The sequence below is a fragment of the Lynx rufus genome, unplaced genomic scaffold, assembly GCF_022079265.1.
Source record: "Lynx rufus isolate CCGP_SWC_20201006 ecotype Redwood Valley unplaced genomic scaffold, mLynRuf1.p SCAF_4, whole genome shotgun sequence".
Taxonomy (NCBI): domain Eukaryota; kingdom Metazoa; phylum Chordata; class Mammalia; order Carnivora; family Felidae; genus Lynx; species Lynx rufus.
In genome coordinates, this window is record NW_025814856.1 from 40,464,179 (window position 1) to 40,480,433 (window position 16,255).

The 16,255-nt window shown below is 41.2% G+C and overlaps 1 protein-coding gene across 1 annotated transcript in view; it reads right to left on the reverse strand.

The window, feature by feature from the left end:
* PDZRN3 (PDZ domain containing ring finger 3) overlaps nucleotides 1-16,255 on the reverse strand; it is a 240,927-nt gene that overhangs the window by 202,031 nt on the left and 22,641 nt on the right. The gene's annotated exons all lie outside the window — the stretch shown is intronic.

The window sequence follows — 16,255 nt, forward strand, 5'->3', positions numbered from 1 at the left end:
TATCAACATGCTCTGTCCTCCAGAGCAGAAGGTTTTTAAACTGCTGGTCACTGCCCTTTAGTGAGCCATGCCATCAACTTGGTGGGCGGCAAAGAGCATGAAAAAAAGACAAGAATAAAACAGAAATACCAGACTGCTGCGTCTAGTCAAGTATCTCTCATCAACATTTTTTCAATTTTTGTGCATATGCACCAGGACCCACTCTCACTTGTTTTTACATAAAACCTATTTCTTGGGGCGCCTGGGTGGCGCAGTCGGTTAAGCGTCCGACTTCAGCCAGGTCAAGATCTCGCGGTCTGGGAGTTCGAGCCCCGCGTCAGGCTCTGGGCTGATGGCTCAGAGCCTGGAGCCTGTTTCCGATTCTGTGTCTCCCTCTCTCTCTGCCCCTCCCCCGTTCATGCTCTGTCTCTCTCTGTCCCAAAAATAAATAAAAAACGTTGAAAAAAAAAATTAAAAAAAAAAAAAAAAACCTATTTCTTACTGTCGGTCTTTGGAAGAGCAGTCTCCACAAGCTGTTCCAGGTGTTTGCATTACTGAAGTGTAGGTGACACAGCGTTACATTAATTGCAGATGTACAACATAGTGATTCTCTGATAAAGCTATACATTATGCTGTGCTAACCCCAAAGTAGCTATCTTCTGTCACCACAGTCCTAAACAACACGACTAACTGTATTTCCTATGCTGTACCTTTCACTCCTGTGACTTATTCATTCTGTACCCCAAGCAGTTCCTAGATCCATGTTTGGGTTGCATCAATCGACAAATGTTCATACTACAAACTATGAATGGAATGGAATTCAAACTACAGCTACGATTGGAATGCCTACCAACAGCATGGTTGTTGTTGTTGTTTTTTTAATGTATAAAGACAAATAAAAGTTGATCAACGATGGAATCCCTGATTTGCGGCTTATGACACTAATATTCACCTTTTGCCTCTGAAGTTCTTTAACAATGATGGAATTATTTTTCTCTGTAGTGGACTGTAATCTCTAAAAGCTCCTCATTCCTCAACCAAACAAACTTAAGTAGCTGCACAGAGCAGTTAGCCCAGACTGGCTCATGGCCACACAGGAAAGATGAAGTCACAAACAGGCGACATGTACTGTAGGTGGTTCTGGGCTATGCTTTTCAAGGACCTTGACGGACCTAATGAGCACACCTTTCTGTTGTAAATTTCCAAGCAATGTGGAGGGGACAGAAACAATATGGGGCCTAAATGCTGGTAACATCATTTTTAGGAATAAAACCGTCTAGGTGTGACATACGTATAGGAAGTCAATAAACCTTACGTGTACATCATTATGCATTTTCACAGCCTGAGTCCACTCATTAACCATGACCCAAAGGAAGATTACAATGGGGTCCACACCCCAAATCTCTCCTGGGGCTTGCTTCCAGTCATCATCCTTATGAATCCAAAGAATAATTTTGCTCTCAAAGAGAAAGCAAGGCTCAGGATCAGTGATCAGCCAGTGATAGTACAAGCTGAAATTTACCAACTCTACCCTTTCATTGTTTTTATTTTTATTACTATCTTCTCTCTACACCACATGAAAATGACTTTCCACTTACAATCATGACACAGTCTCCTTTTTAAAATAAGTTTAAGTTAGGGGCGCCTAGGTGGCTTAGTCGGTTGAGCGTCCGACTTCGGCTCAGGTCATGATCTCACCGTCCGTGAGTTCGAGCCCCACGTCGGGCTCTGTGCTGACAGCTCAGAGCCTGGAGCCTGTTTCAGATTCTGTGTCTCCCTCTCGCTGACCCTCCCCCGTTCATGCTCTCTCTCTGTCTCAAAAATAAAATAAACGTTAAAAAAAAATTTTTTTTTTAAATAAGTTTAAGTTAAACAAATGTATGTTGCTTTAAAACAATGTTAGGTATTTCACAAAAACAGGTAGTACAGAGATGGTAAGAAGATAGACGACTGAAGTTTGACAAACACTTGTTTCAGTTTGCTGATCAGTACAAAATGCTACACAGGCCTAACTGACCATCCATCACTCCGATTTTCTGAAGATGAGGGTGCACTCTCTCTCCTGCCCTGCGGTGTATCACAAGGCCTAATTTCCTCTCCCACGTATGTTCATAGAAGTTTAATGGCTGGTCCTTCAGGGAAATAATATGACATTGTTTTTACACCCTCTGGCTTGTATTTCTCCCATGTTATCACGCTTAACAAGACTGGAATAAACGGATTCAGAACGAATGGAAGCTTATCAGATTTTTCTCTCCTTAAACCTCTATTTTAAGCTTTGAGAGCTCACTTAGAACTGGGATCAGTTATAACAAAAACCTACCAACAGCTCATATTGAATGCCTTTAATGTTCTAATTATGGCAAAAACCAAAGGACGCTTATATGTACTTAACTTTCAAACTCACTAAAGGGGGAAAAGGAAAATATTTTGATAGAAAGAGCAACTTCCTTTCTTCTCTTCTTCTCTCTGAATTAGTGTAATTCCCTGTATGTTCTATTAAATCTAGTGAGTTCAGCAGATGAGACTGCATTTCACTTACAAGACTGAGTATATATGGCCAAGTAACCTACATTTACCTATGAATAGGCTTCACAGGTAATTAAGTCACCTTGTCACAACAAAGATTTCCTTGCCTCTATTCTACATAATACCATCTGCCCACAGGATTCTCCTTTCCTTTCTTACAGAGTATAAACCAAGGTTACCTACCAAACAGGGATTATATTAAAAATAGCTTAGACCTTCAATTGGTCTTGAGTCTCCATTGAGTGACTCATGCAAAATAAAAGCAAATCTCGCAAGTGACTCACGTCAATTTAAGGAAGGGCTATGTATTCAGGCATACACACTTACCCACAGATTCATATACTCATAGAGAGTCACACAGATACATATATGTAAAACCTATTATTTTACAAGCTCTTTAGGCAATCAAAAACTTTTATGTGTCAAAATACAGTAAATTAAAGGACTCTGTCTAGTAATATAAGTTAAAGTGTCATTTAGAACTTCATTAAAACCCCAACGCCAAGATCAAGGCAACATTTCTGTGAACATGATTCCATAAAACTTAGCATTTAACGTCCTGTGTGATCACTTTCCTTCTGCTGGTTCATACAGCAAAGGAAATTAGTTCTCTAGATACCAAGACGCTGATTAGGACACCAAATGGAGAAATTAAAACCGTCACCAGCTTGTGATACCATCACCACTAGCCCTCTAGAAGGAAACAATGAAGTAGAACTTAAGTCAAACTTACCTTTCAATCACGGAAGAAAATTCAGATGTTGCTCTATTGATAGTATCAGGAGCTTTCAATAAAAATATGATGAAATACTTTTTTTCTTGCTTGATTCCTCCTCCTCTACAATTCCTTTATCACCTGCAATCTCTTCTAAGTCACCATGAACATCAATACTCACCAAACGTTCTAATAAGCGTATTTCCAAAAATGATATAAAGCATTAGAAATCCATTAACAATGCCACAACAAAATCATACTTAATCCTATTTTATTTGGCTGTTCCCAGTTAAGACAGTTTAAAAACAAGTAATAAATATGTGTCCCTTATGCAATTTCCATGCCCCATCAGATCCTGGCACACAGGCGATTGTATCTCTTCCTCTCTTTTTGTCAAGACAACGCTTACTGGGGCACCCCGGAGGCTCAGTCAGGTAAGTGTCTGACTTCGGCTCTGGTCATGATCTCACAGTCTGTGAGTTCGAGCCCCACGTCGGGCTCTGTGCTGACAGCTCAGAGCCTGGAGCCTGCTTCCGATTCTGTGTCTCCCTCTCTCTGCCCTTCCTCCACTCACTCACTCACTCTCTCTCTCTCTCTCTCTCTCAAAAATAAACAAACATCATTTAAAAAAATGTTTTTAAAGAGACAATGCTTACTATCAGTAACGGTTTCTAGTTTCATCTCTATACTTTATTGAATTTTTCAATTTTTCTACACTGGTGTATTATATTAGCATCAAGATACAGAAAGAAATTAAATGTGACTTGTAATCTTAAGGGATGAGGTAGTCAAAGAAACCCTTCACAGTTTTAAGAAAATCCCAACATTCTTCATGAGTCAACTTAAAAATGGAAATCTTATTCTGTTCTGGCATTTTAAAAATAGCTGATATTAAACACGCAATTGTTTTACTTTATTTTTAGAACACTTAAGTCAGCACATATGCAATGAATTACCATGTTGTTCACACTATGATGTAAATTAAGAATTATTTCTGATTGATCAATTACTGTGATTTATATGGTTTTAGGAAGTGACAGCTCTTTCTCAATCCAGATTCAAAAGGTCACTAACTTAAAAAAGAACTCCAAACCAAATCAAAATGATCTACTCACAACTGTAATTTCAGGCTCACGAAACTGTGCCATACAATCATCATCAAAGCTTGAGCTCGCTGCAAGGTCCCTCCAGGCCAGCCTCTACACAACTACAGGAAACAACCCAGCAAAGCTAACCACCTGGCGAGTGTTTATTCTGGGGCCAAATTTACAGTATTCAGACACATGCATTATTTTCTTTACTATAGCAACCTTATAATATATGAAACAGTGTCCATATTTTACAGAAGAAAGCAGTGCCCGGAAATAATAATAAGCTTGCCCAAGGTCATGAGGGTAGTGTGAAAATTTAGACAGGGAAACCTTGCTAAAGTAGACTTGAGATGGTAGAAGGAGAAGCGGGTAGGGAGAGCTGTACCACTCAACGTCAATTACAAGAAGAACTGTCAATTACAGAACTCTGTAAGAAAAACCCCAGTAGGGGAAGATACATGTTATATCTCCTACAAGAAATCAAATACCCCTGGCAACTTAGCCAAAGAGAAATCATCATCACCCTGAATTCCTGATTCCCTTTAATGTAATTTTATTCAAAACAACTCCTCCCAACTTCCTCCTCCTTTTCCATACAATAATGTTCCTCTCTTTGGTTTGTTCAACTTGCCTATAGATTTGCTGTAGCTTGCTTATCCCAGATTCCAATTCTCTACTCTTCGCAGATAAACCCACCTTTTTCTGGAAAAACAGCTGGTAGTTTTAAGGCTAACAATAGCAAATGGCAGGACTAGAATTCAAAATTTGCTCTAATTTCAGAGTGTGTGACTCTTAACCATTCTATGTACTGACCGGCTTTCTTATAACCCTAGTGTCAGCCATCTTGTTCTATATACTGGCCTTACAGGTAAACACCCTACAGTCAGGGACCACAGTTTAGCTCTCTATGGATCCTGATCTCTCTCGTAATAAAGGGAATTTGGTTCACATCCACAAAGAGATAATACACTAGCCAAGGATTTCTCTTCCACTACTATCCTAAGAATCACACAACATGAAGATTTTTTTAAGATTTTATTTTTATTTTGAGAGAGAGAGAGAGAGAGAGTGAGCATGTGAGCTGGGGAGAGGGGCAAAGGGACAGGGAAAGAGACAATCTTTTTTTTTTTAATTTTTTTTTAACGTTTATTTATTTTTGAGACAGAGAGACACAGAGCATGAAGGGGGGAGGGGCAGAGAGAGAAGGAGACACAGAACCGGAAACAGGCTCCAGGCTCTGAGCCATCAGCCCAGAGCCTGACGCGGGGCTCGAACTCACGGACCGCAAGATCGTGACCTGGCTGAAGTCGGACGCTTAACCGACTGCGCCACCCAGGCGCCCCGGGAAAGAGACAATCTTAAGCAGGCTCCATACTGAGTGCTGAGGCTGACATGGGACTTGATCCCATGACCCTGGAATCATGACCTGAGCTGAAATCAAGAGTTGGACACTCATCAGACTGGGCCACCCGGGCGTTCCCACAACCTGAAAAATTTCAATAAGCCACAACCATATCATTCTATATAATCATCTTCCTCCCAAATTTTTAAACAAACACCTAATAATTTTTTAGGTAGGAGTTCCAAGTGTCTGCCTAATAAATTCTCAAATTGTTGTGTCTGGCTTTAGCCTCTACTACAAAGCTGTAATCATCAAGACAGTATGGTACTGGCACAAAAATAGACATACAGACCAATGGAATAGAATACAGAACACAGAAGTGAACCCACAAATGGATGGCCAACTGATCTTTGATAAAGCAGGAAAGAGTATCCAATAGAAAAAAGACAGTCTTTTTAGCAAATGGTGTTGGGAGAACTGGATAGCAACATGCCGAAGACTGATACTACACCACTTTCTTAAACCATACACAAAAATAAACTCAAAATGGATCAAAGACCTAAATGTGAGATAAGAAACCATCAAAACCCTAGAGGAGAAAGCAGGCAACAACCTCTGTGATCTGAGCCACAGCAATTTCTTGCTCGACACATCTCCAAAGGCAAGGGAATTAAAAGCAAAAATGAACTATTGGGACCTCATCAAGATCAAAAGTTTCTGTACTGCAAAGGAGACAATCAACAAAACTAAAAGACAACCGACAGAATGGGAAAAGGTATTTGCAAATGATGTATTGGATGAAGGGATAGTATCCAAAATCTATAAAGAACTTACCAAACTCCACACCCGAAAAACAAATAATCCAGTGAAGAAACGGGCAGAAGACACGAATAGACACTCTTCCAAAAAGACATCCAGATGGCTAACAGACACATAAAAAGATGCTCAATATCACTCCTCATCAGGAAAATACAAATCAAAACCATACTGAGATACCACCTCACACCGGTCAGAGTGGCTAAAATGAACAACTCAGGAAACAACAGATGTTGGCAACGACGTGGAGAAATGGGAAACCTCTTCCACTGCTGGTGGGAATGCAAAATGGTGCAGCCACTCCAGAAAGCAGTGTGGAGGTTCCTTAAAAACTTAAAAATAGAACTACCCTACACAATAGCACTCCTGGGAATTTATCCAAAGGATACAGGAGTGCTGATGCATAGGGGCACATGTACCCCAATGTTCATAGCAGCACTTTCAACCACAGCCAAATTATGGAAAGAGCCCAAGTGCCCACCAACTGATGAATGGATAACGAAGATGTGGTTTATATATGCAATGGAACACTACTTGACCATGAGAAAGAATGAAATCATGCCATTTGCAGCAACGTGGGTGGAACTGGAAGGTATTATGCTGAGTGAAATAACTCAGTCAGAGAAAGACAGGTATCACATGTTTTCACTCATATGTGGAACTTGAGAAACTTAACAGAAGACCATGGCAGAAGAGAAGGGGAAAAACAGTTACAGAAAGGGAGAGAGGCAAACCATAAGAGACTCTTAAACACAGGGAACAAACTGAGGGTTGATGGGTGGAGGAGAGGGGAAAATGGGTGATGGGCAGTGAGGAAGGCACTTGTCAGGATGAGCACTGGGCGTTGTATGTAAGCGATGAGTCACAGGAATCCACCCCAAAATCAAGAGCACACTGTACACACTGGATGTGAACCAGTTTGACAATAAATTATATTAAAAAATAAATAAGTAACATAAAACAGAAAGTTTCACAGCAAAAAAAAAAAAAAACAAAAAACATGGTGTCTGGAAACACGGTATTTCTTAGTAACAATCATTCTGTGAAAAGAATAAAAATTGTTTTCTTTGATTAGAGACTGTCAAAATTGATTCCGTTCCTAGAGTTTCTCGAAGAATTGAAAAACAAAAAACATATATATTTAGAACATTTTAAAACGCAGCAGAAGGTCTCTTTTGAAAGGTGGAAGAGGAGTTGGAAAACCAACATGCGTAGGCTCTCAGTTCCCCTACCCGGCAAGAGCTGTCAAATGACTCCCTAGCACCAGCAGGAAAAGAGGAAGCGATGAAAGATGGAAGTTAAAAGAATCAGAGGAGCCAAAAAGACAGCAGGGAGTGCCACCCTCAGGAGAAAAGGGGTGGGACACAGACTCTGTGCAGTTCAAACGGCTACCAAAATAGACAAAGACGGGTAAATGGTAAAAAGGTCTCCTTGGAGCGGTGTGGCACTTGGTGTGGCAGAGGCAGACAGGCTCTGTCCCAGCTGCGCTTCCTGGTGAGGCTCCTGGGAACCATTCATCATCATTAGAGGAAATGCTGCGGCCACTTCCCACCCCCCGGGGTATTCAGAGTCCCCAGTGAAAGTGGCATAATGGCAAATCAGCACACACAGCTGCCATCCGCCCCAAGTCTTCCCATTTGCAATTTGCACTGACAATTTCCAAATCAACGCTCCCTCCTCCTGCTCACCGCTCCCTAATCTACAGGCAATGGGCTTAGTTTCTGTTTCCAAAATGATGTCAGTCTGCTGCTCTAAAGGGTCCCCAGACCTGTGTCTCTCCAGCTCTCTTTGCCTTATAGTGACAGAAAGACAAAACCTAATTTTAAGGAAAATTGTTCTCAAAACCCCCCCATACTTAAAGGTTAAGTGTCTAGACATCATGTGTAAAGAAGATGAGTGAATATAAAATGCATTTTATCTGTACAGCTATCAAAAGGTTTGCGGTTTTATTTTGTTTTCCTTGGGAAATTACCATATTATACTTTTTTTGGCCTAATTTTTATTCAGAAAATTTAACGGGGACACCAGTCCCTTCTGATTTATTCTAGATTTTCAAGTACTCTGTGGGTGATCTAATTAAATCTTTTTATTAAAAGAGGACCATGAGGGATAGATTTAAAACTTCAGTAGAGCCGGAACTCCTGCACAAGTACACAGGCCAACATCAGCGAACTTTGATCAACTTAAGCTGAGAATGGGGGGGAGGTGCTCTGCAAAGAGGAGTGTCCAGGGCCCTGATTCCAGAGTTTCAGCATAAAGCTAGCTGCCTGCACGTGTCCATACATGGGGCAGAGGCCATGAGCTTTCAGACACGAGAACGTCAAATAACGTTTTCAAGAACTATGAGCAGGAGCCAGCCTTGTGACATTCAAAACGAAGAAGAAAGTCACACCTGGGTGGCTCAGGTCATGATCCCATGGTCATGGGCTCGAGCCCTGCATCGGGCTCTGTGCTAACAGCTCAGAGCCTGGAGCCTGCTTTGGATTCTGTGTCCCATGCTCTCTCTGCTTTTCCCCCACTCGTGCTTGGTCTCTCTCTCTCTCTCTCTCTCTCTCTCTCTCTCAAAAAAAAATAAATAAATAAACATAAGAAAAAAATCTTTTTAATAAAAAAATTTTTAAAAAACTGAGAAGAAACTTCCAACATCACATGTTTCATCTTTACTTATTTATGGATTACCAAACTAATGCTCACTTTGGAGACTTCCAACATTGTTACTTGAGAAATTTATTTTTTTATTTTTACTGTTTAGCTTCACCATCTTTTTTTTTTTTTAAATAAAACTTATTGTCAAATTGTCTAACATCCAGCATGTACAGTGTGCTCTTGGTTTTGGGGGTAGATTTCAGTGATTCATAGCTTCCATACAACACCCAGTGCTCATCCCAACAAGTGCCCTCCTCAATGCCCATCACCCATTTTCCCCTCTCCCCCGCCCATCAACCCTCAGTTTGTTCTCTGTATTTAAGGGTCTCTTATGGTTGGGGCACCTGGGTGGCTCAGCCTGTTAAGCATCTGACTCAGGCTCAGGTCATGATCTCACAGCTCTTGAGTTCCAGCCCCGTGTTGGGCTCTGTGCTGACAGCTCAGAGCCTGGAGCCTGCTTCAGATTCTGTGTCTCCTCTCTCTGCCCCTCCCCTGCTTGCACTCTGTTCCTCTCTCTCAAAAATAAACAAATGATTTAAAAAAAAAAAAAAGAATTTCTTTTGGTTTGACTACCTCCCTTCCTCCCTCTCTGTTTGTAACTATTTTTCCCCTTCCCTTCCCCCATCGTCTTCTATGAAGTTTCTCAAGTTCCACATATGAGCTGACTTCAGAAATTTCAAGTCTCCCCCCAATCCCCCACAAAATTAAGAACTATAAAATGTTTATTAGCTCAGAGGATTTTTCCTATGAAAAGACAAATATATAGAAATGCTTTTAAAATACACAAATTGCATCATGCCATATGTTCTGTTCTTCATCTAAGTTGTATGTTTATCTGGCTGGTGTGCAGGGATGTCTGTTACAAAGATGTTCAGTGAAAACCTACTTGTTCTTGTTTTTTTTCTTTTCCAAAAACTAGTTTTAATAGCCCAATAGTAAGACAGCAACAACACTAATACACATAACAAAGTCACTACATCACTACAGTCATTAGAAAGCAATTAATATAGATCAGAGAGGGTATATTTGGTTTTAACTGGTCACAACGTTAATTCCAGAGACAACTACTCCTTGAAACAGGTCAGAGTTTTCTCAATGATCCTATAGCAGCACTATATTCTTGCCAAAACACGTAAGAGGAAAACAGATGTCAAAATTATTTTTGCTGACTTCTATGTTTAGCTTTGGTATTAAGTTCTTGGGTCAGAAGCTAAAATTTTAATTTAAAAGAAAATCAATTCTTCCTATTTGTACTTAATAGCAACAATCTTTCGACCTGCATTATCTCCTTGATCCACCCACACAGCATGACAGGTAAGGGATACAGTAATGCTCTTCCTCTTTTAGAGATGAAGAAATCAAGGCTCACCACTGAGGATACCAAGACCACAGAGTCAGTAACTGGGCACAACTTCAACTTGGGCATCTTGATCTAAAACACAGGGCTTTTTCCACCATTAGGATGAAAGAAATTGGCTGCATTTTAGAGGAACATCATTTTGCCAGTGTCTTCCATTGCTTTAGTATAGGACATGAGGGTAAAATGAAAATGGTTCAACAGAGGGGCAGGAGAAGAAAAAAAAAAAAACCCAAATACTATGGAGGTGTTCGCTGCATTTTACATGTCAACACCAAAAAGACTGACTTTTAGCAGGGGAAGGAGTACTCTTTCTTATAGTGGAAAGCCAACTAATAAACACAGAAGGAATGCAGTTAGAAAATGACCATTTGTCAGCCACCCTAATACTGATCAATTCAAGTAAAAACCATAAAAGAATGCTAAAACCAGTGTATTAAAGTTTGAGGAGCAGCGAAATATTTACATAGCCACAAAATATCCCCCTGTAAGATACGAGGTAAAGGAGAAAACAACAACTGGATAGTGGAGAAGTCTGGCAGACAGGACTTGAACCAAGCAGTCCAAATTTATGTCACCAATTGACATCATGTGACTCCCAACAGGATGTGCTGAGAAGGACACACTATCACTTCTGTGGTATTCCCATTCAAAATATATGACCTAAATCCATATTCATGAGCAACAAACAGATCCAAACTGAGAGGCACTCTACAAATGACCTTTTCTGTAAAAGACAAAAAACTTCAACAAATGCTGTCAAGTAAGAGACACTAAAGAAATATGACAACTAAATAAAACATATGATCTAAGATTTTCTCTCACTGTAATGGACATTATAAAGATTATTAGTGAAATCTGAATAAATTTGGTAGATTAACAACACCCCCCATGTGAATTTCCTGATTTAGACAACTGTACTCCAGTTCTGTAAGGTAACATCTTATTGCTAAAAAACACCCACACTGATATATTTAGGGATTAAGAGTAGACAGAGAAAAGAATTCAAGTAAATGTAATAGATGTCAATATTTGGCAAATCTGGGAAAAGATTATGCAGGAATTTGTTTACATATATCTGAAATTATGTCGAAATAAAAGTCAATATGATAATAAAAAGAGTCTTAATAAAAGACAGTAGTTTTTTTTTTAATTTTTTTTTTTTTTGAGAGAGAGAGAGAGAGAGACAGAGACAAAGACAGAGCGTGACTGGAGGAGGGGCAGAGACAGAGGGAGACACAGCATCCAAAGCAGGCTACAGGCTCCGAGCTGTTGGCACAGAGCCCATCACAGGCCTCAAACTCAAGAACCTCGAGATCATGACCTGAAGTCAGACGCTAAACCGACCGAGTCACCCAGGCACCCCAAGTTGTTTTGTTTTGTTTTTTTAAATAAATGCTTCATCAGGTGAATGATAGGCCATTCTGCAATTTTTATTGGTCTCAGAACAGTATCTTCTAACAATAACAAATGGTAAAATCTCGTGTTCTATCAAAGCCTGGTTCTGGAAGGGAAGGTATTGTTAAAGCTTTCTGGTCCGTCCTGCAACCCAGCCTTATTAGCAATGACAGGCTAACCAGACCTACAGCAAACAAAACAGAGTAACTGGAGTACACAAAAGCCGCTGAGGTCTCACGGCCTCTGTGACCACAACCGTGGGTCTTCATATCCTCACGCTTTCAAGGGGAACCTGTATTTACAGGCGACGGTACAAAATAATGGCTCTGGGCCACCGTCCACTTTCACTGCATTCCACATCTGCACTCTCCAAGTACAACAGGACACTGCATTTAACCCAACAACTGTCACACAAGTACGCTCACTACCACATGGGAGTCTTGCACAATGCAGCTGTGAGCTCAGTTCTCCAACCTAAGAAGCCTGAAAACTGGCCATCAATAAATAAATAAATAAATGTGGACAGCCTCTACAAGTGGTTTAAGAGTTGCTCTGGAACTACATCATGTGGTCATGCATTTGCCATGCCAGCCATGTAGCTACAAAAAAAAAAAAAAAATTGAACCAAGAAACTAATATACCGATAGCACATGCCTCCAAGTGAATTTGCCAGTTTCCTAGTAGGCTTTGGTTTTGCTGTGCTTTTCTTGGCATGAGCACTATGCCCAATGAGGTATTTGCATAACAAGTCAAATACCTCATATGGTAGTCAACTGAGGGAACAGCGAGATGCTCCAATGCTAGGGAAATCGGCTGGATGGACTCAGGGAGAGATGTATGCTCCCCACATGGAACATCCCTAAGGGATTTTTGAGGGTAATATCAACCATATGTGATTTTTCACCTTTTGGTTTCTCCAAATCACTTACAGTAGAATTGGGCAGAATGTGACTGGTGGTCCAGAGTAGACTCTAGAGGTCACAGAAAAAAGCACTCTATTTGTGATGGATTCTGTTTACATTGGTTAACACACACTCAGCTGGCACTGGGCAGATTTTTCCAAAGGTTTCAAACTGTTACAAAGGACAAAAGCAAAGTTCCTTTAAGAAATGTGGTGGTACTGAGATATGAAGAGTAGTGCGTTGTCTTTGAAAGGGAGTTCATAAAGCAGACTAGGCTCTGAGGCAGAGAAACTAAACCACTGGGGTATTTATGGTACACAAAAGGTACTGTGGGGAAATTAAATTTCTAAAGAGGAGCTGACTATATGCAATCAAAGGTGAGGTAAGAAGTTATGAAAAGGGTCTGAGGCAGCTCATAATTAAGGACAGGGAGAAAACACACACACACACACACACACACACACACACACACACACACACATACACAATCACAAGGAAATACTGAGTAAGTTGGAACTTGCTGTATCTCAGTGTCAGATGTGAGGTAGGGTGGGCACAACAATCTGTCTGTCCCAATCCAAAGCAGACAGGAGGACACGAGATGCAAATATTGGGTGTGGGCTCCTGGAACAGTCAGGCTCCAAAGCTGTAGCTATGTGGGCTGGGAAGACACTTGATCAGAGGGGGCCCAAGACTTCTAGCCCCAGAATGAGCCAGCTCAGGCCTTCTCAGGCCTTGAGGGCCCCCAGACAGAAAAATCCAGCAGTCAGGCTAGAAGGGGGGGCACATTCACAGCTCTGCTCCCGAGCAACTCACGGTGCATCATAAGGTTTTGGAGTAAGATAAATCTCTAGTCCAGTGATTCTCTCTGGTACCCCCACCATTCCCTGAGGTAGTGCTGGAAATCTGTGGGGGCATTCACTGGCACAAGGATTGGGGAGGGGGCCAAGGAGGCTCCAAGTCCTACGATGCACACAGTCCCATGCAATGCACATTAAGCCTCCAATGCAACTGACACAAATCCTGCCAGACTTCTGTGAAGGTAAAATAACAGACGTTTTACAATTATTGGAGTGGAGAACCTAACTCTGTTTCGTATTTACACACTAAGGGTTTTTTTTTTCAGTTACATATATACAGATTGTACACCCTTGTTCATAGCAGCATTATTCACAATAGTCAAAAAGTGGGAGCAAACCCAGTGTCCGTCAATACAGAGATAAACGAAATGTGGTATAGGCATCAATACACAGTGGGATAGTATTTAGCCATAAAAAGGAAGCAATTCTGATATATCTTACAATAGGGACGAACCTAGAGGATGAATCATGTCAGATGGAATGAGCCAGACACAAAAGGAGCAATATTGCATGATTCCACTTACACAGAGTGCCTACAGTAGTCAAATGCACAGTAACAGAAAGCAGAATGGTGGTTGCCAGGAGCTGGGGCAGAAAGAGCACGGAGTTGTTTCACAGGGAGTTTCACTGAAGGAAGACGGGAAACCTCTGGAGATGGATGGTGGTGATGGCTGCATGACCGTGTAAATGCCACAGAAAGGTAAGACTAAAAATAGTTAAATGGTCAAGACTGAGTTATGTTTATTTCAGCACACATTAAAAATACACACACACACAAACACGCAAGTGTGCAAGTCACAAGAAGACTGGACTTGGTTGTGCCAGAACTCAACCACAACCTGTTCACCACTGCAGAAAATTCAATCTCGGATGGCGACAGGGCTCCCAGTGCCAGAGTCCCCAGCACCACCTTCCCGCTCTGGCAGCCTCTCCAGCTGGTACATCAGGTTGGGTCTAGCAGGGGGCGCCAGCACCTGGCACCTTCAGGGTACCTTCAAACGTCACCGTGTCCGCACACATACACCCTGATACGTGGGATTTATTATCAGTTATCTTCATTTTCAGTTTTCTATTACAGTACATAGAGATCTTACAAATAGGGGTGTATGCATCTATTACTTTCTTTGTAAATTTCGTTTCACGATAGTATCGGGGGCAGTGAAACACTATTTGTTAGAAAAAAACTGAAGGGAGGCGGCCTGGCTTTGGTCTCAGGGAGCAGACAGCAGCAGCAAGAGCCTAAAGACTGCAGTAAAGCATGAGACTCAGTGAGTCTCCGTGGATTTCACAGAAGTACCCTTTCATGAGAATTAAAGTTCTTACGGGGAAGGTCTGCTGGTAGTTGGCCCACTCCCCCGAAAAGGAAGAAATATGGTAGGAAAGTAGAAAGCGCCTGACTCTCCTTAGTGATGAAACACAGGCACAGTTAAAATCATCAAATTCGTGCCCAGTAATCAACTCCGACACAGACGAGGTGAAGCAGGGTACACTTTTTTCAGACATGGGAATTACCGTATCACGTCAAAGGAGATCAGGGTTTAACGGAGAAGGGCACGGTGTGTCGATTGCAATGACACATATGTTGTTTCTCTGTTGCGATCATCCTTCTTTCCATCTCAACACTGGGACATGATTCATATTTTACATACTGTCCAAAAGGGGAATGTGACTTACCAGAAACCATCCTCAACATTTCAAATACAGATCCCCCCTCTGCCAAGAGAAAATCCTGCCCAGCTGTAGATTTCTCATTTGCAAAACATAAGAGCAATGAAATTCCATTACTTAGAGAAACTGGCTGTTCCACCAAACCCCTGGCAACGGAAGCTGTACTTATCTTTCTGAACAATAGCCTCAGAAAATGTATTCTTTCTCTCTCAGACAAAAAAAAAAAAAAAAAGACAGTAAGTATGCCTTTGAGCTCTTGAGAAAGTGCTCTTGTCCAAGCCAATTTCTCTTCGGGAAAATCCACTCCCCTGACCTGGGAAATACAAAGATTGACCCTAAAACATGCAGTAAAAAGAGCTCCAAGTTTAAGAATGCTTCAAAAAGTCAATGGGGATGTAACAATATTAATAATGTCCTTAAAACAAAATCAAGTATCCCTTTAATACATAAGTGACCACGATGTACCCGCTCCCGCAGAAAAGTGACTCTTAGACCCTAACATGTTCAGTTTGTTTTCCTGGTGACGTTTAACTGCATGTTTTCCTGAGGACATAAATGATCCTGAAGTGTTCTGCTTCGCACATTGCAGAATTCATTCAAACAAGAATGGAAAGCCAGACTTTGTTCTCTGTCTTCCCAAGGCTCCTTTCTCTGGGGAGAAGCATGTGGCCAAATTCCAGTGGGTTACATGAACTCCACTCATGGCTTATCTCATAGTTAGAGTTCCCACTCGGCCCAAAGTTTTGAAACGGACCATGAAAACACTCAAGAAATACAGACGCTACACCAATGTGTTTGGAATACCAACAGTGCTGCTTTTCCTGTTCCCCATTTAATGTGCCGTGTTACATGGCTATGGCTGTGGAGACTTTCTTGTGGGATTCAACATATTACCTAGGATTCTCCTATTTAGTTTCTTCCTCACAGGACACCCAACCACTTAGTCCATGTA